We start from the raw sequence: 21,117 nt of genomic DNA, 5'->3' as shown, positions 1-21,117 counted from the left end.
CATTTCTATCCATAGCTCTTTCCTACAACCAAAGGCATTTTACTTTTATTTATTTAATTGTAGCTTAGTATGGGAAGAACTGGACAGCTTATAAAATATTTCCTTTAGGAGTGTTAGACTGGCTTAGAAGTACCATTGGGTCACCACACTCAGAAGTAACAAGTTAACTGTATTACCTGACTTAGTTACCAACTTTTAGACATGCTCATGGCGTGGTACTTTTGGCTAGACTTGGGCTGCGGTTCACACTGGAGCATGAACTCTCTGGCAAGCCCCAGGGATGACCAGGCATGGATGGGAGTCGCCAGTAACAATATGTTGACTGGGCACTTGGATGTGAAGAATTGTAGTGAGGTCACTTGGGCTTTTGAATGATTCTAGGAGCATTTTCTCTGTTCTGCGTTATGCCATAGTCTGTACATAGGGACCTAATTTTCATCTTTCATTATTTAAAAATGTTTAAAGTTGTAGGTATGTCTTACCCCTTGTTTTGTTTATTTGTAGGTGGTTTGGGGAAAGTCTAGGGGCAACCAAAGATCATCTGCTTGACTAGGCCCTTTGCCCTGAACCTCATGAAGAAATGATAGGAGGCAGACATATGTGCCTAAAAAGAGCGTTGAGCTCAGAGAAGAGCAACTCGGAGCTTTGGGGGTGTGCTTTGTAAGTATGCTTTCTCCCTGAATTTCGGAGATAACACATGTTTTTGCATATTTATGGTGGAAAAGACTATGCCAACAAATAGAGTTTTGGAAACAAGAAGCCCCTTTCTAATATATAGTATAAAAATAAAGTATAGAATGGTTGTGTATACAATGTTACAAACATTCAGATGAACAAACTAGTTAAGTTGAGATGTCCTTAACCTTAATAAAAGCAACAGTGATGCAGCTGTTTCTATTAAACAAGAAAATGAGAACCTATTTTGTCTCAGGCACTCTGTCAGGCACCTTTTACAGGCATTATATAATTCCTTTATCATGCTTTTACAAAGGAGGCAGTTGAGTCGCAGGTTATTTGATTTGTGTGGGATTCTGGAGCCAAAAGAGTGGTCATTGTTTCCAGGTCTTCTGACTCCAAATTTCAGTCCCACCCACTGCCAAGGGGCTTCATTGCTGTTTATAAGTGCCCTCTAATAGAGTTTGATTCATATTCAACATTTTTGGGTTAAGTGTACCATATATGGCATAGTGTGTAGTTGATTCATCTCTTTCAATGTTCAAAAAGTTGTATTATCTTTCTTAGTTTTTTTTTTTTTTTTAAATATAGTGGTCCTTATATTATTATTGAGGTAAGAGATCATTATAATTTGTGATTTCCATAAATAAATTCAACATGAATTTATAATTGATAATTAAGGGTGTAATGTTAAAAGTTTAAATTTACAACATAGATATAAAAATTCTGGACCTTTCTTTGGATTTCATATTGTGCTTCAATAAAAGGTTCTGAAACATAGAGGGGAGACACACTGTGGGCTTGCAATACTAACACTGTGTGGTGGGGCGTGGTGGTTCACACCTGTAATCCCAGCACTTTGGGAGGCTGAGGCGGGCAGATCATGAGGTTAGGAGATCGAGACCATCCTGGCTAACACGATGAAACCCTGTCTCTACTAAAAATACAAAAGAATTAGCTGGGCGTGGTGGCGGGCACCTGTAGTCCCAGCTACTTGGGAGGCTGAGGCAGGAGAATGGCGTGAACCCGGGAGGCAGAGCTTTGTGCGCCACTGCACTCTAGCCTGGGCAACAGAGCGAGACTCTGTCTCAAAAAAAAAAAAAAAAAAAAAAAAGAATACTAACACTGTGTATAAGATCAATGGTGTACAAACTTTATAGGATTAGGCCAGGTGCATTGACTCATGCCTGTAATCCCTACACTTTGGGAGGCCAAGGCAGGAGGATCACTTGAGCCTAGGAATTTGAGAATACCCTGGGCAACATAGCAAGACCCCTTCTCTACAAAAAAAAAAAAAAAAAAAAAATTAGCCAAGCATGGTGGCATGCGCCTTTGGTCCCTACTACTCAGGAGGCTGAGGTGGAATGATTACTCGAGCCCAGCAGGTTGAGGCTGCAGTGAGCTGTGATTATACTACTACACTCCAGCCTGGGTGACAGAGTAAGATGCTGTCTCAAAAAAAAAAAAAATTAGGATTAAATAATTTTAGAGCTGGATGGGGGGCCTATTAGGATAATTTGGTCCAGAAATTTTGGAAATAATATAAAAATAATCTAGATTTATTAGATTATTAAAAACTATATTAGCATGTATATTATAGAATACACTATCCATGTAATGTCTCTGGGTTGAATCTGATATGAAGTAGTTTCAATACATTCATACTGTCATATAGTGTGTTTTTCTTTTTTGTAACAACATAGTGTTACAGGTCAGCACTTAGGATTCAACCTTGTCTCTTTTAACAGATACATAGTATCCCAGTGATTAGATACATTTAATGTATTCTTATCCAGTGGATTTATATTTTTTTCTTACTCTTTTACAAGTATAAAAAAATTCATTCACTCTATTGCCCAGGGTGGAGTGAATGAATGTGCTCATGGATGAATGGATGAGTGAATTAAAATTTCTGAAGAATTTCTACAGTGAAATTCTTATGCATATGTCTATATGTAAAATATATCTATATAAACATCTTCTTTTATCTTCCTAGGATAATAGTCATAGAAATAGATTTTCTGGGTCAACATCTATGTATATTACGGATTGATTGATTGAGACAGGGTCTCACTCTGTCACCCAGGCTGAAGTGCAGTGGTGCGATCTTGGCTCACTGCAGCTTCTACCTCCCAGGCTTGAGAAATCCTCTCACGTCAGCCTCCCGAGTAGTTAGGACTACAGGTGTGCACTACCACACCTGGCTAATTTTGTTTTATTTTTTTGTAGAGACAAGGTCTCACTATGTTGCCCAGGTGCATCTCGAACTCTTGGGCTCAGGCAGTCCTCCTACCTTGGCCTCCCAAAATACTGTGATTACAGGCATGAGCCACTGCGCCTGGCCTGTATTTTTTATTTTTACTTGTATTGCCAGGTTTTTCTCCAGAAAAGCTAATGTAGCTTTTTTTTTTTTTAAATTTTTAATTTTTGTGGGTACATAGTAGATATACATGTTAATATAGTTTTTTATAGTTAATACTCTTACAACAAGGTATAACTTTGCTAACCCTGTGAGAGGTTTTTTTCATCTGTATAAAACAGATAGACAAGAATATCATTTTATTATTTTAATTTGCAATTATTTAGTGAAATAACAAGTAGCATTTGTTAAGGTCATTTGATTTCTGTGAATTGTCTGTTTATATATCTTTTGAGTCTTTTACAACCGGACTGTTCTTTTTCTTGTGTTTTTGAAAGAGCTGATTAACCCTTTGGTTCCCATATAACGCAACTATTTTTGTGAGTTTTTCTTTTAGTTTTTAAATCTTGTTTCTGGTATCTTGTTGTCACTAATTATGAATGACCCGAAGAGGCTTATCAGGCCTTTATCAGATATGTACACCTCTCGGAAATTTCTATAATGCTGGTGCTTGGAGTATTTGGGAGACGGGAATATTTGTGGTTACATGAATCCATTTAATTCATTCTGATAAAGACCTTCCCTCCTTCCTCCCTTCCTCCCTTCCTCCCTTCCTCCCTTCCTCCCTTCCTCCCTTCCTCCCTTCCTCCCTTCCTTCCTTCCTTCCTTCGACTCCAGCACTCATGCTGGAGTGCAGTGGTGTGATCTTGGCTCACTGCAGCCTCGACCTCCTGGGTTCGAGTGATCCTCCCACCTTGGCCTGTCAAAGTGTTGTGATTGCAGGCATGAGCCACTGTGCCTGGCTTGATAAACATTTAGAAATCTACTCTGCCGACAGGGTTTGCTATGAAACAGGTGCTTGTGAATGGATGAATAAGTGCTTGTGAATGAATGTGCTCATGGATGAATGGATGAGCTTTAATTCTCTGCTTCCAGGCACGGGTCCATTTGATTCTGCCTCCTGCTTTGAGGTGCTGGACCAGGGTGGACTCCTGATGAAATCAGAGCAAAAATACAGCCTGGAACTGAGCCTGCTAGGTTTTGGTTGTGGAATAGAGATGTCTGTGTGGAAGAAAGCTTTCTACTTTTTTGAGTTTGGGCAAGTTAACTTTTGGAAGCTGTTTCCTTACCTGTGATATTGGTTACAGCTATGTTTACTCTACAGGGCTGTTGTTGGGGTTAAATTAGTTAATACAAGTAAAGTGCTTAGAACAGGGCCTGGCACAGAAACGGGCCATTTAATTGTTGAGTTATTAATATTATTGCTTCTACCATGATGACCGCCACCACCACTACCATCATTATTGTATTCTTTAAAAATGATTAATTTCTGTTTTACTTAAGCTAGCTCATGTGTGTTCTGTTTTTTTGGGGGGACTCACAGCCTTAATTACAACAATAAGTACTTTATTCTTTTTTTTTTTTTTTTTTTTTTGTAGACAGAGTCTCACTGTGTCACCCAGACTGGAGTACAGTGGTGCAATCTCGGCTCACTGCAACCTCTACTTTCTGGGTTCAAACAATTCTCCTGCCTCAGCCTCCCAAATGGCAGGGATTATAGGTGCTCAGCACCACACCCAGCTAATTTGTGTAGTTTTAGTAGAGACGGGGTTTCACCATGCTGGCCAGGCTGGTCTCGAACTCCTAACTTCAAGTGATCCACCCACCTCGGCCTCCCAAAGTGCTGGGATTACAGGCATGAGCCACTGTGCCCACCCAAGCCCTTTGTTCTTATCAGCTTATTTTGCTTTTAGGGAAGAGTACCTTTACTCACTGGTACACCTGTTTTTTTGTTTTTGTTTTTTTGCCTTTTCGCCACTGCCATTTACATGTAACAAGTGTATTGATTTAAAAGTTGAGTTTTGGAAATAGTCTTCTTGCCTGGATTTGAATCCTGGCTCTGCCACTTAAGTTACTTTGCTTCTTTAAGCCTTAGTTCTCTTTTCTATAAAATGGGGATGATAATAATAGTGTTATGAGGATTAAATGAGAGAGCATACGTAAAGCACTTAGTACAGAAATTAGTCCATAGAAAACCATAAATCAATAGCTATTATTATTTAAATAAAGTTGAACATTATTATGCCTTTGTATAAATATAAGCAAGTAATATATCATAGTCTCATAATTTTACAGAAAAGCAAACTAAAACAAATTTTCTTTTCTGTCTTGGTTTATATATGTTTCCAGTTGTGCGGTCTCCTAGTTATTTAGAAGGTTGCTTTAAGGTGTGGTTTGAATCCAGGCTTTTCTAGCTGCTTAACTACTGGGAGCCTTAGTAGTTCTTCATTTGCCAAAAAGGGACTACTTTGTTCATTTAAGAAGTAAATATTGAATGTGCCAAACACTAAGACACTATTCTGGAGCCTGGGAATAGATAAACAAGAGCTAGTATGTGCCCTTGGGGAGGTTAGAAATCCTCTTTGTAAGGTTGGCCTGAGGTTAAGCCAAGCTTTGCAGAGATACTTGACTGTATGCAAAGTACCTTTCATACCGAGGTGCTCAGGAAATGGTGATTCTCGCGTTTGTACCTCTGATGTTCTGATTTCCAGCTATGTGCGCCAATCGTTAAATCCAGTATGTTTCTACTTTATCGATGTTTTAAAAAACATTTCCGGGCCGGGCGCGGTGGCTCACGCCTGTAATCCCAGCACTTTGGGAGGCCGAGGCGGGCGGATCACAAGGTCAGGAGATCGAGACCACGGTGAAACCCCGTCTCTACTAAAAATACAAAAAATTAGCCGGGCGCGGTTGTGGGCGCCTGTAGTCCCAGCTACTCGGGAGGCTGAGGCAGGAGAATGGCGTGAACCCGGGAGGCGGAGCTTGCAGTGAGCCGAGATCGCGCCACTGCACTCCAGCCTGGGCTGGGCGACAGAGCGAGACTCCGTCTCAAAAAAACAAAAAACAAAAAACAAAAAACATTTCCTATCGATACCTTTAATTTTAAGGTCTGCTCAATAAACTTTTGCTAAAGGATGGTCTTTGAGTTCTTAGGCAAGAAATCATGATCTTCTTCCTGACCCTTAAAATTGGCTGTGCCAAAGTTTGCTGAACCATCTGGTACTGCAAAGCAGTTTCAGGATGAAGGCCATTATTTGTGTAACTTATTAAGACAGGAGGCTTGAAAGCTGGGAATTAACTGCAGAGGGTAGGGAAAGTATGTCACAGTGTTTGCAGGAAAGAAGTGTAGCAAACTATCAGCCGGTGGTTGCACAGGACTCTCAACAATAAGTGCCTTGCTGGCATGGATCCTAATGGTAGATAGGGCTTGTCTGAAGTCTGCCATCTTATTTCTTGTATATTGGACCTGCCTGGCATCAGAACCTCAACTATTTTGCAACCTGAGGCTTATTTCCCACACATAAATATTCCTTTCTAGCTACTAATCTCTTTCTTTCTTCACATATCCAGACTTCCTAAAAGAATGATTTATACACAGTGCTTCTGCTTTTTCACCTCCTGTTTTCTCCACAACCTGGCATCATCCTCACCCAAGCTGTTTTACTGAGACTGCTTTTGATACAGTCACTAGCACTTCCAAAGGATACTTTCTATTCCTTTTCCTACTTGGCATATTTGTTGCATTCATCTCTCAGTTAGAGTTCAGTCAGCATTTGCCCCTAAACAGGCGAGACAGATGTCCCACAGTAATTTTAACAGGGAAAGTTTAACATACAGCAGCAGTTGGTAAACCATATCCCATGGGCTAAATTTAGCCTACCACAGGTCGAATCAAGCGACCCCATTCATTTATAATTGTCTGTGCTTTTGTGCTACAGCTGGCAGAGGCTAATAGTTGTGGCAGAGAAAAAAAGTTTGCTGACTCCTGATATAATTAACTATAAGGGGATTATCAGTAAAAGGACAGAGATGACTCTAAAGAATCCCCTGGGCTGAGAGAGAGTGCCCAAAGGAGGTATAAATGGGAGGGGGCTCTCTTCAAGGCTGGGATTCAAGCCTTGTTGGAGAAGGTGTGGCTATAGCCCCCAAATGGTGGAGAGACTTGCTGAGTTACTGGGCCATAGCTGATCCGCAGTTGCTGGACAAGGAGGGGACACTGTTCCTAATTAAAGGCGGAGTGATGCTGGAAAGCAGGGAACCGCACCACAAATGATGGGCAGGAAACACCTCTCCAGGATGCTGGTAGGGTGAAGCAGAGGGATTGACTGTGAGGGTGTCTGTCAGATTCACTAAGAATCTGAGTAGGGGTTGGGTTACTGAAACTTGATGGGAAGCTGCCCAATGCAGGTACTGCTGACACTTGATGGAGTTGGGTACCACTGGATATCACTCACACAGGATGCTGAAATGAAAATGCAACAAATGGGAAACGTGGAACCAGAAAGAGAAGCCCCTTCCTCCTGCAGTGTCCTTTTAAAAAATCATTATTATGATGATTATTATTTTTGGTTTCAATAGCTTTAAGGCAGGGGTCCCCAACCTTTTTGGCACCAGAGGCACTTTTCATGGAGGACAATTTTTTTACGGACTGGGAGGCAGAGAGAAGGATGGTTTTGGGATGATTCAAGTGCATTACATTCATTGTGCGCTTTATTTCTGTTATTATTACACTGTAATATATAATGAAATAATTATGCTACTCACCATGGAGTCATTGGGAGCCCTGAGCTTTTTTTTCCTGCAACTAGACAGTCCCATCTAGGGGTGATGGGAGATAGTGACACCCAAAGTGTGTTGCTTATGTCCATTCTACTCTGTAGTCTCATTTTGGTTGCTGTCACTGCAGAAAACCCTGCTTCACAAAGATAGGATGTTGGCAATGGAAGCAGGCTTTTTGGTGCACAAGGCAATCTCAGGATATTTTGCCTTGACTTAAATCCAGAACATACAGAGGTTTGAAGTTGTCTCATACTTTTAAGGCCAGAGTCATTTGCAGTCTCAAGAGGTTGATCCTCTTCTAGCATGGAGAAAGTTGATTCACCTGGTTTATTTACAAGTGGGTCATGGAACCATTTCTTCCCAATTTGGGGATCTTTGGTGGTTGAGAAGTATGTTGGTCTGCTCTCATGCTGCTACAAAGAAATACCCGAGACTGGGTAATTTATAAAGGAAAGAGGTTTAATTGACCTACAGTTCTGCATGGCTGCAGAGGCCTCAGGAAACCTACAGTCATGGTGGAAGAGAAGCAAACACGTCCTTCTTCCCATGGCATCAGGAGAGAGAAATGCCAGGCAAAGGAGGAAAAGCCCCTTATAAAACCATCAGATCTTGTGAGAACTCACTACTATCATGAGAACAGCATGGTGGGTAACTGCCCCCATGAGTCAATTACCTCCCACCAGTCTCTCCCACGACACATGAGTATTACGAGAACTACAATTCAAGATGAGATTTGGGTGGGGACACAGCCAGACCATATCAGGAAGTAATGCTCAAACTCCTTTGAAAGCTGAGATAGATGATCATACACCAGCTGGGAGAAAGGAGGCCCTGGCTCAGTCTCTTTCAAAATCTCTGCTAATATTTGAAACATGTCAAAACTCCCAGTGTTCACTGGTTGCCCCCATAAATCTAGTTTGGTTTTGAATGCATCCACTTTATCTGCTGACTTGAACACAGTTGTCGTTTTCCCATGAAGGGACAGATTGAGTTTGTGGAGCAGGTTGAATTTGAATATGTTACACAAATAAACAAGTTTTGCAACCCATTTGTCACTGAAATGTGCTGCCAGTAGTGACTATTTCTAAAAGAGCTCTCTGGAGCGGCTCTTGTAACTCAAAATCTCTGGCCAGTGACCTACCATTAGAAAGCCATCTCACTTCTGTGTATAAGAGATGACGTGTGTACTCCGCATCTATCTCCTCACAGAGCTGCAAGAACAGACATGAGTTAAGGGCATGTACTTTAATGTGACTGATAATTTTAATCACATCCTGCAAAACGTTGTTAAGTTCAGGTGACATTTTTCAGCTACCCAGCGTTTCTCCATGGATGACAAAGTGCATAGACTCATATTCGGAAGCACCCTCTTTGACTTGAGTAGTGAAACCAGCAAGCCATCCAGTCATGGCAGCTGCTCTGTCTGTGCACATACCGACACAAAATGACCAATTTGGTTTTCTTGATATGTAGTCATTCAAAGACTTTAGTAGTTCTGCAGCTGTGGTGTTGGTTGGCAACAAAAGTACACATATGGTATCCTCATGCACATCCTCCTGAAAAATATATCGCATAAAAGCAAGCATTGGTGCCTTATTGTCAACATTGATAGGCTCATCAACCTGGATTACATACCACAATGACTCATTAATCCTCTTTAACAATTGTACCTCAGTATCCTCTGTTATTCATCAATTCATCTAGTTATAGTGCTAACCAAAAGAGGAACATGTGCTACCTGTTGAACTGCAGTCTATCCTAAAAGTTCATGACAAATGTCCTTAGCAGCAAGCAGGTCAACTCTTCACCAACAGCGAAGGACTTCTTAGGTCTAGCAATGTGGTTAGCCGCTAAGAATGATGCTCACAGTGCACATTCATTTGATGAAGTGGTGACCTTCAATAATTGCTTCTGTTCTTCGTGTTCATGTTTTTTTCCTTTGAAAAACTCCAAAGGCTTGTCTTTTAATGCAGGGTGCATTGTCTCCATGTGGTGAAGCAGTTTTGAAGGTTTTATAGCTTTATTGCATAGCTGGTCACCACATATACAAAGCAGGCTTGGAGAAGGTGAAACACCTGTTGCAATGAACTCTTACTTTAAGTAGGACTCTTGGTAATTTTTTTAAATGTAGTTTTCTTTTTTGTTGGCACTTTTAGCATCTTCTGCTGTCCCGTCATTGGATCTTTCCCCCTTTTCAAAGAAGCTCTCCAGTGATGTTTGGTTTTTACTCATTTTGGCTAGGGTTAGCTTGTGGGCTTACCAAAACAGTGACTGAGACAAGCACATAGTGCAGGCAAGAGGTATGGACAGAAGTGGTAAATAAAAGAATGGGCAGGCCATGTGTAGACTGAAGTAAGTATCAGATTCTGACTTAAAGCCTGCCGCCAGATGCAGCTTGTCACTTGCTACTCACTGATAGGGTTTGGATATGAGTCTGCAAGCCATCGATTTACTAAGGTCTCTGTGCAGTCAAACCTCTCTGCTAATGGTAATCTGTATTTGCAGCCGCTCCCTAGGAATAGAATCACCACCTCAGCTCCACCTTGGGTCATCAGACATTAGATTCTCATAAGGAACACACAACCTAGATCCCTCGCCTGCACAGTTCATAGTAGAGCTTGTGCTCCTAGGACAATCTAATGCCACTGCTGATCTGACAGCAAGTGGAGCTCAGGTGGTAACACAAGTGAAGGGGGGCGGCTGTAAATACGGATGAAGCTTTGCTCACCCACCCACTGCTCACCTGCTGCTGTGCATCCCGGTTCCTAACAGGCCATGGACTGGTAGTGGTCCTTGGCTCATGGCTGGAGACCCCTGCTTTAGGGTGCAAGTGGTTTTTGGTTACATGGATGAATTGTATAGTGGTGAAGTCTGGGATTTTAGGCACCTAAAGTAGTGTACATTGTACCCAATGAGTAGCTTTTCATCTCTCAACCCCCTCTCACACTGCCCCCTTCTGAGTCTCCAGTGTCCACCCTACCACTCTGTATGTCTTTGTGTACCCATAGCTTAGCTCCCACTTATAAGTGAGAACATGAAATATTTGGTTTCTGATTTCTGTGTTACTTAGAATAATAGCCTCCGGTTCTAACCAAGTTGCTGCAAAATACATTATTTTGTTCTTCTTTATGGCTGAGTAGTATTCCCATGGTATACATATGTACCACATTTTCTTTATGCATTCATCAGTTGATGGGCATTTAGGTTGATTCCATATCTTTGCAATTGTGAATTGTGCTGTGATAAACATAGATGTGCAGCTGTCTTTTTGACATAGTGACTTACTTTCCTTTGGGTAGATACCCTGTAGTGGGATTCCTGAATCAAATGATAGATCTACTTTCAGTTCTTTGAGAAATCTGTGTACTGTTTTCCGTAGCGGTTGTACTGATTTACATTTCCAGCAGTAGTGTATAAACATTCTTTTTTCATTACATCGATACCAATATCTGTTGTTTTTTGACTTTTTAATAATGGCCATTCTGCTGGAATAAGGTTGTCTTATTGTGGTTTTCATTTGGATTTCTCTGATTATGATACTGGTCTTTTTTTTTCATATTTGTTGGCCATTTGTATATCTTCTTTTGAGAAATGTCTATTTATGTCATTTGCCCACTTTTTAAGAAGATTACTTTTCCCCCCAATATGTTTGAGTTCCTTGTAGATTCTGGATATTAGTCCTTTGTTGGATACATAATTTGCAAGTATTTTTTCCCATCCTGCAGGTTATTTACTCTGATGATTATTTCTTCTGCTGTGCACAAACTTTTTAGTTTTATTAGGTCCCATTTGTTTATTTTTGTTTTTGTTGCATTTGTGGTCTTAGTCATAAATTTGTTGCCTAGGCCAATGTCCAGAAGAGTTTTTCCTAGGTTTTCTTCTTAAGTTTTTATAAGTTTAGGTCTTAAATTTAAATCTTGAATCCATCTTGAGTTAATTTTGTATATGGAGAGAGACAGGAATCTACCTTCTTTCTCAGGAACACCTATGATTCTTAGGTTTGGCCATTTTACATAATTCCATATTTCTTGGAGATTTTCTTCGTATCTTTTCATTCTTCTTTCTTTATTTTTGTCTGATTGATTTACTTAGAAAGCCTTGTTTTCAAGCTCTGAAATTCTTTCTTCTTGGTCTAGTCTAGTGTTAAGAGTTTTTGCTGCATTTTGTAGTTCCCTAAATGTGCTTTTCACTTCCAAAAGTTCTCATTTTTTTTTTCTTTGAAATGTCTGTCTCTTTAGAAAATTTTTCATTCATATCCTGAATTGTTTCATTGATTTCTTTATGTTGGTTTTCACCTTTCCCTTTTATCTTCTTGAATAACTTAATAATCAACCTTTTGAATTTTTTATCTAGTATTTCAAAAATTTCACCTTGGTTTGGATGCATTGCTGGAGAGTTAGTGTGATCTTTTGGGAGTGTTATGGAACTCTCTTTTTTCATATTGCCAGAATGATTTTTCTAGTTTCCTTCTTATTTGGGTAGACTGTTTCTTCTAATTATTTTTGAATTTGTTTTTGATTGGATAGGGATTTTAAAGAACTTTCTTCTCCCCCCTGCCCTGCCTTGAGGATATGACTTTAATGTTTATAGTTGATTGTCACCTAGTTTTGGCTTTGGGTACTTTCAATGCCAAAGAATCTGTATGAGTTTCCTGGTTATAGAAAATCTTTGTGTGATGGCTTTCTCTGGTGCTGGTTATAGTAGCAATGTGCTGGGTGTGTGAACAGGTTTACTCTCTCCTGTGGGGCTGGAGTGAGAAATCTTATGATGCTTACCTCATTCCTCAGTGGTATGCACTTAATTTTTTTTTTTTTCTATTGTTTTATTTACTGGGTTGAACAGTTCAGGCTACAGGCCAGTAGGAGGTACCCATGGTAAAAAACAGCTACAACTAAAGCAGTTGGGTAAATGCGGTATCCCAGTGGTGGGCAGAGGTCACAGCCTTGACAGAGATGGCTGGGGAAGCTCTCAGTGAAATGCACTGAGGTCTTTTTGTGGGTAAGGGAGGGAGCCACCACAGCCTCCCTTCTGGGCCACCAGGAAAGTGATCCATCTCCTAGTCACACTCTGCATGAAGTGGTCTGACTATTCCCATTAGACAGGCACCTCTTTTCATCTGTGTAGAGGGGGATCGTGACTCTGGCTCTCTTGCAAGTCTGAACCTGGAGGGCACTCCTCTTGTGGGGATGCAGCCACCCTGAAGTGTTATGGAAAGGCTGTCTACAGATGCACCCATGCCATGCTCCTGTGGGAGGAGCCCCAGCTGTGTCTGCAGTGCTGAGTGAGGGGGAGAAAAGTCCCCTTCTCCAAGATCCTTCATGAGCACCAAGGCTGCCTGACAATTGGGGTAGAGCCGCATACTTCCCCTACTGAGCCCAGCACTGCACCTGTGCCTCTGCTGAAAGAAACTTCCCACAAGTGGAAAGTTCAGGGACTCAGAGCCTGCAGTCTGGTTTCTTTTGTCCGACGGAGTGTCTGCCCTCTTAATGTGGTACGCTCCCCCTTACCCTAGGAGTAGCAGTTTCTCAGGGCCAGACTGCTGTGAATCTTGCTGCTGCTCTGGGTCTAGCCACCTCGTGGGGTTGCCACACTCTAGGCTGGTGCTGGAGAATGTCTACAAGGGATCCACTGCTGTGAACTATCCTCCAGTTTCCCAACAGTGAGTACTAGCATGGCTCTGATGGGGGTGAGAGGAGAATGACACACTCTGTGAGATTTCCTTGGTTATAAATAGCCTTAGTGTGTTGGCTTTCTCAAATGCCAGCTGTAGTTGCAATGTACTGGGCCTGTGGACAGACTCAGGGCCTCCTGGTTAACCAGGGTGATGCAGGCAATGGTGGTAGCTGAGGTCATGCATAACGTTTTCTCTTCCTGAGCGCTATGATGTCCCTGTAGATATTGTAATGGGCTGTGCTGGTTTGCTTCCAGCCTGTAGGTGGTGCTTGCAAAAGAGCACCAGTTGCAGTATTAGTGGTGGGAATTGTGCTTGCCTTCTGTTACCCAGGGGAGGTACTCTGGTGTCTCAGGCAATGGGTGGGGCCATGAAGCATGCAAAAGTCTCTGTCGTGTTAGGCTACCAGAGTAGGTGGATGGGCAAAGCTAGTCGGAGCTGGGTCAGGCAAGTCCACAGTCTGGCTCCCCACATTTGAGTGCAAACAGTGGCCCCAATGGGGATTAGAGGACAGTTCCCTGGTCACAGGGGTAATGTTCCAGGGAGGAACACAGCTACCTCTGCTGTACCGAAGAATCCACAAGGGGAAGGATGGGGTAGCAGGTGGCAGTAAGCCCCACTCAGCTCCCATGAACTTGGCAAGGCAGGTCTCATACCCACGGTGTTGTGCTAGCAGTAGCTAGGTGGCTTCCAGGCAGCCCTCAAAACTGTCCCAAGCCATAAGTGTTCCCAACTGACACAGAAACCAGCTTTTAGGTTGTGCACCTCCTGGTCAGCCCGTGAAGTAGAGGCTCCCAGGTCCTGTGCCTGCAGCTCTAGCACACTTTCTGCCCACTCCTTGGTTCTGACCAAGGGCGTTTGTCCCCACTAAAGATTATATCACACGTCTCAGTTGGGAGCTTCTCTCAACCTGTGACCACTGTCTCAGTTAACCAGCAGACTTCAGGTGAGATCCCTTGTGAGGTAGGATCACGAATGGCTTCCCTCTGTCCCTGCTTGGGTCTGGGAGTAAACATGGTTCGATGCTGCTCCTTTTCATAAAACCTCACTGCTCCTTAAGTCAGCACCAGCACTGGGTAGGGTTAAGGTGTTCTCCTGTGGCCTGGATTGCTTGGCTCCCCAGTGGGAGAGTGTATCATGGAGGCAGTCTCTCCCCACTCATGCTCTGGCAACTACCAGTTTTCCTCCTGGTTTATCGTGTAGATTACTGCCCACTGCTTCTTTCAAAGGGTTTGTGGTTTCTTTCAGTGTTTTTAAGTTCCTATGTTGCTTCTTGGAAGAAAATTTGTAGCATGACTTTCTGCACACAATTTTGTTTTTCCAAGTGGGAGAGGCATGCCAACGATGCCTCCATTGCACCGTCTTGGATTTAAAAACAACAACAACAACCAAAAAACAACCCTTCCAACACTTTCTATGACAAAGTTTAACATTATGCTAGCTACAAAGGAGAAATATTTAAAGGCCTCAGCTCTATTTGTGAAGAGCAGACAATGAAGGATGGATTTGGAGTTGAAAGGCAATTCAATGATTACTGGGAAATTGTAAGTTTTTTTTTCTTGCTGTTTTGAAACCCTTCTTTTCATAACTTCTGTTATATAGTTTCCCCTAGTTTTCCACCTACTTTTCATGTTTCTTCTCAATCTCATTTGCCACCTCCTCTGTCTGCCTTTTGTATATTGGAGTTCTTCTGGGGTTTTCTTTGGTTCTACTTCCTTTCTCACCGTGCATTTTTTTCTTGGTGATCTTATCCACCCCTATACTGATGACTATCAAATATTTCCTTAGACTCACATATCCAGTTGCTTATTAGACATCTTTAGTTTGGTATTTCCTCCCTGAAACACAAATTGATCCTCTCCTTATAATTGAAGCTTAGACAAGTTCAATTTAGAACATATGTTCTCCTAAAAGCTCTTTCTTTTCATTGATTTCTTTGCTCAGTTTACTAGTTCAGGATCCATCCAGCTACCAAAACCTGGAACTTGTGATTCATCTTTTACTCTTTTACCTTGCCCTCAGAGTTCATTCATCCCTGCTACACTTCATTTCCGCTGCCACTGGCTTAGGTGCCCACCATTCATTACCTAATAGATTGCAACAGCCTCCCAGCTGTTCTGCTGTTGATGTGCTTATTACCGTGTTACTCTCCACTCAGGATTCTTCAGTTTTTTTTCTTTAGTTATAGTAGTGGCTTTCAAATGTTTTTATTTTCTTTTGAAAATAGTAGAATCATTGAAAAAAACCCATGAAACCATAGCATGAAAATCAGATGAGGGCAGAACTTCCCTGGTAGAAGGATGCAAGAGCTGAGCTTATTTGGATCCTGTCTACTTTTCTCTGAGACAGTTTTTAATTGAATTCTATTTCGTTGTCTCATACACCTGTCAAACTTATGTGCATCCTTCAAGATGAGTGGAAAAATCCTAACCTGACTCCCCAAGGATTTTGTTGTATTACTTAACTCACCATTTACAATACACTTAAAAGTCTTTCTCTCCTGTCAAAGACTATGACTTATTTATTTACTTTCATCTTTCATTTCTAAATGTAGTGACAACTCATTAAATGATGAAAAATCAATTTAAGTATCTGATTCTGTTTCCTAATGTATTATGTTCACTAACATAACAGAACTGACTGGTGGACTGGACAGTTTTTGATTTTGATCTTTTATAAATTTGCCAAAAGGCTTTGAGCAGATGAAGTTACAGAAGAGCACCGATGTAAAGAAGACAGGTACAATTGTTAACTGTTTCTACATGGTAATGTCTGCTGGCTTGTTAACTTTTTCACTTGAAGGATGAGGCAAAGCTCTCAAGTCCTACAGCTATTGAAACTCTATTAGTCCATTTTCACACTGCTTTAAAGATACGACATGAGACTGGGTAATTTATAAACGAAGAGGTTTAATTGACTTACAGTTCCGCATGACTGGGGAGACCTCAGGAAACTTACAATCATGGCGTAAGGTGAAGGGGAAGCAAGCTTGGACCTTCTCATATGGTGGCAGGAGAGAGAAGAGTGAGGAGTGAAGAGGGAAGAGCCCCTTATAAAACCATCAGATCTTGTGAGAACTCACCATCATGAGAGCAGCATGGAGGAAACTGCCTCCATGATCCTGTCACCTCCCATCAGGTCTCTCACTAAATGCATGGGGATTATGGGGATTACAATTTAAGATGAGATTTGGGTGGGGACACAAAGCCTAACCATATCAGAAACAGTGAGAAATACATTCTAAAATTTGAACTTTGTTAATGATTAAGCGTAAAATACACTCTCAATTTTCCCTTACCCCCTACATATCAACACAATTACCTTGAACATCTTCTTTGAGGACGATTACCTTGGACAGGGACAGCTGAGGTACTTGGAGGCCACAGAAGCAATCACCTACTTAACATGCACTAGTCAGTCTTTGTGAAATATCACCCCTGATGCTGGGTGCTTATCTTTTATGGAACAGCTTGCAAATCTTAATTGTTTTAAATTGGCTCAGAGGCAAAGAGATTTGGGAATCAATAAATTACAACTCTCATACATACAAATATGCATCATTATAATGAAGACAATCTGATGGCTCTTTAGGTCAAATAACAAAAGAGGTGGACTTGAGTTTGTAAAGGCTCATTGTCAATCCTCTTATTACAAGGGTTGAATGCAGTTTTACTCTCTTTAGTTGCAGTATTCAAGTTTGCATATGGGCATTTGTTTTAGATGGATAGATCCTCAGTGGGAGTGAATTGATGAGGATTCGTTATTTGCTCTGGTGGCTGTATTTTTTCTTTATAAGGTTCATTAAGACAGAAGCAACAATATTTATGCCTTTAAATACTGATTTGTTGGGAGCAGCTAAATAAGCTATTCTAAGAATTGTAATATCAGACCCAGAGCTTGCTCTAAGATTCCAGACTTTCTCCCAAGGTCAGCCGTCTTAGTCTTCTCTAGAGATTTGGAAAAAGCTCACGTCTGAAAAGTAGACAGCACAAATGTTGTTGCTTTCTTATTAATAAGAAATTTTGTTGCACCAGCAGCTGGTAGTAATCTGCAGAAGAGTGTTTACTGTTTTTTCTCCAGTTGAAAGAAATACCTTTCTCAGCTTTAACCAGAATTTAGGTATTTCTGTTTCTTTAAATTGTTATTCAAGAGTTTGGTCATTCTTCAAATTTAGCAGTTCTTCCTTTTCTTTCATCAGTGTGTGATGCTGAAATTTCTTATGATAATGAGGGTAAATTTCTTATCTAATTGAACTTTTTTTCTTTTAAATCTTTAAAGGCAATGATGAAGATTTTCCTTGAGCATACATAAATGTTTTTTTCTACTAGTCTTAATAATTCTTCTTTGGGCTTCAAATTATAATAGTGATTAAATATAACTTGTGGACCATTTTTAATTTGTTTTCCAAAGTAGAATTTGATTGCACAGGTGATGTTGCTACACATTAGGATATTTTTATATCCTCCAATTTTTACGTTCATTCTAGTATTTTAGAATGTTTCTTTAAGTGAGTCATCTTTGAATCTAGTGACTGCACTTCAGTAAAACTACAAAGAGAAAATAATATAAATTAAAAGAAATTTTCTTTTAATTCATAAACTCATGATAAATGTTTCCTTTGGTCAGTGAATGCTCTTCAGTATGAAATAGTAGAGATTGGCCCTGTGATCGGCTCATTTCTTCAGCTCATCAGTTGGTGAGAACTAGTGGCATGGCCCTACCTAGGTAGATGCCAGGGGACTAGGAAATAAGGTCAAGAAGTTGCCAGGGAGGAAAAGGACACAGTTACCAAGAAAATGGAAGTTCTGAATATAGAGCTTTTATTTAATTAAATTTTCTGGGTTGACAGCCTGTTAATCTGCTGTCAGCCTATTAATCTGCTATCTCTGTAGAGATCTTTAAATTTGTTTAATTTGTTTTTGTTTCTTTTAAGCACACATTATAGTTTTCTCTCTGATTATACATTAGTGCAAATCACTGTAGAAAATTCATGAAATGTAGGTTTTTTTTTTTTTTTTTGAGATGGAATCTCGCTCTGTCGCCCATGCTGGAGTGCAGCAGTGCAATCTCGGCTCACTGCAACCTCTGCCTCCTGGGTTCAAGTGATTCTTCTGTCTCAGCCTTCTGAGTAGCTGGGATTACAGCTGCATGCCTCCATGCCTGGCTAATTTTTGTATTTTAGTAGAGATGGAGTTTCACTGTGTTGTCCAGGCTGGTCTTGAACTCCTGAGCTCAGGCAATCCGCCTGCCTTGGCCTCCCAAAGTGCTAAGATTACAGGCATGAGCTACTGTGCCCGGCCGGAATGTTTTTGAAAAAGCAAATCAGCTATAAACTCTGGATAGTAAATCTATTTTTGTTCCGTTTCTCCCTACTCCCCCTTTATCTCTGCCCTTCCCCACACCTCTAAATTTATATATTGGTTGTCCTAGCTTATTTTTTGTTGTTTATAAGAGAATACCTGAAACTGGTATAAAGAAAAGGGCTTTATTTCTTTCAGTTACGGAGGCTGAGAAGTCCAAAGTTGAGGGGCTGCATCTGGTGAGAACCTTCTTACTGGTGAGGACTGTCTGCAGAGGCCTGAGGCAGCATAGGGTATCACCTGGTGAGGGGGCCAAGCGTACTTATTTGGTCTCTCTTCTTAAAAAACCACCAGTGCCCACTAATCCATTACTCCGTGTATAGATTAATCCATTCATAAGGGAGGAGCCTTCATGACCCAATCACCTTTTGAAGGTCTTACCTCTCAATACTGCCTCATTGGGGATTAGATTTCAACGTGAATTTTGGAGGGGACATTCAAACCATAGAACTGGTCATTTATATACACATACAGATAACATATAACATTTATTATGAAATTGGAATTCATGCCTTTATCCCGTGCTTTGTCATTAAATGTTCTTCAGAAACAAATTTTTTAATGTCTGTTCATTGTATACCTTAGTTTTACCATTCTTGTATTTTGAAATTTGAGAATTTGAGTTGTTTTTATTTTGCCTCTATTACAGTAAATATTTTTGTATATAAATTTCTATATGTATTCTAAATCATTTTATTAGGAGAAATTTTTGGAAGTGTAATTACCAGGGCAAAGTTATAAGCTCTTCTTGATACTTATTACCTGCTGACATCCAGGCAAGTTATTCAAATTTGCATGTTCCCATTAGGAAAGTGTAGAAGTGCTCCTTCCCCTACAACCTCGCTAACCATAGACGTTACCATTTAACAGAAAACAATTACATAGTCTAGAAAAGCATCTTATTGTTTAAATTATATTTCTTAGATTATTAGGTTAAATGTCTTTTCATGGCCCTGAATATTTGTTTCCTTATGTGACCACTCTCAATATGTTTTTATTGACATGAAATGAAATAATAGGCAAACTTTAATTGAGGAAAATATTTTCAGAGGCCTGGTCAGTTTTCATTAATGCCAGTTATATTACTATTTACCATTCTTTTATAAAATTAGTTTTTAATTATAGTGTAAAATAATACACTGTTAATGACGAAAGAAGAGTGTATAATTGACGCTTATTGCTTTGTACTTTTCTTTTTGAGTCAGTTATATTAAGGGGCTCTCAGGATTTTCTTGGCCTCCCATGTATTCTGCTGTAGGTTCTGATTATGTGGTGTGAGCCTCTTGCCAACTTCAGCGGCCACTCCATTCTCATCTGCTTCTCCCTCCATCAGTCCTGTGTCTGGGGTGTAGTGGTGTTGGCTGATGATAGATTGGTGACTCTTGGTAAGGATGGACTTCTGCCACTATAGCTGCCTTCTGTGTTGTGGCATGAAGGGTTAGTTAGGTGCTCTGTTAGTTAGCTGTGGGAATCATGTTTGACCTTGTGTTGTCAGTAATAGTGGAAGAAAATGCCAGATTTTTATCAACAATGAAAATAATCTAACTTCTATTTTTTATTATAATGAGATTTTAAAATTTTACTTAGTTTAACATTTATGAAGCGTATGTAATTAAAGCCCTTAGATAGTTGCTGAATGTTTCATATGCTTAAAAAGAGCCATGCAAATTTCTCAGATATATCTCATCTTAAATCTTGATGTCTCTGCAGGAGTTCCATCAGATGCAGGAGTTTGAACATCTTTTATTGCTTACAGTAACTTAACTTTATAGCTGAAGACTTTGTGTGTGTGCTAGTGAAACTCATGCCGGAACGTGTGATTCTGTCTTAGTAAAAGTATGTAATCCTAGTGGGGGTAAGTGAGAGATCATTTTTTTTTTCTTGTATTATATGACGATTGGAGATAATTTATGTTTATGTTGTTCTTAATTTTATTTTATACCAGTCAGATTTTCTGCTTTAGAGTTAAATTCAGATGCCCCCGTATCTTTACTTGTTAATATTTATCAATTCAGTGCAGTGTGTTTTTTATAAAAAAAGACTTTGAGGTACCCATGCCTGTGGGAATAGTATAAAAACAGCCTGGAGAGTTATACATGAAATCATGCTGGTGATTATCCCTGGGAAAATGGGGCAGGAGTAGTACTGGGTGAAGGAGGGGTGGCTGGAAGGTACTAAGACTTTATTTACAGTGTTCTAAATATTTTACTAAAAACTCTCAAAGGTACATCTGTCAGAATGATAATATTTATTAGTTCTTGGTGGTAGATACATGCATATTTACTTTATTAGTCTGTACTGTTTTATATCTTAAATATTATCCCCAAATTTCAGTTATAATTATTTTTAGTCATCTTGAAACTTAAATTGTCTACATAGTAGAAGCGTCTGACGTGCCATTTATATCTGGTGAAGTTGTCTTCAGATAACTG

At 40.3% G+C, this 21,117-nt stretch overlaps 1 protein-coding gene across 14 annotated transcripts in view; it reads left to right on the top strand.

Annotated features, from left to right (window-relative positions):
- CEP128 (centrosomal protein 128) overlaps positions 1-21,117 on the top strand; it is a 441,752-nt gene that overhangs the window by 1,723 nt on the left and 418,912 nt on the right. For 11 of the 14 annotated variants that reach the window (XM_073998545.1, XM_073998538.1, XM_073998537.1 and 8 more), the window contains exon 2: positions 505-660. The gene's annotated coding sequence lies outside the window, so the exon portion shown is untranslated. Of the gene's footprint in view, positions 1-504; positions 661-20,395; positions 20,541-21,117 lie in introns of all 14 variants that reach the window. The other 3 variants (XM_045396834.3, XM_065549171.2, XM_015454054.4) reach the window with 1 other exon arrangement.

The sequence above is a fragment of the Macaca fascicularis genome, chromosome 7 (assembly GCF_037993035.2).
Source record: "Macaca fascicularis isolate 582-1 chromosome 7, T2T-MFA8v1.1".
Taxonomy (NCBI): domain Eukaryota; kingdom Metazoa; phylum Chordata; class Mammalia; order Primates; family Cercopithecidae; genus Macaca; species Macaca fascicularis.
Note: the sequence above shows the minus strand (reverse complement) of the source record. Positions and strands in the feature narration are given on the sequence as shown.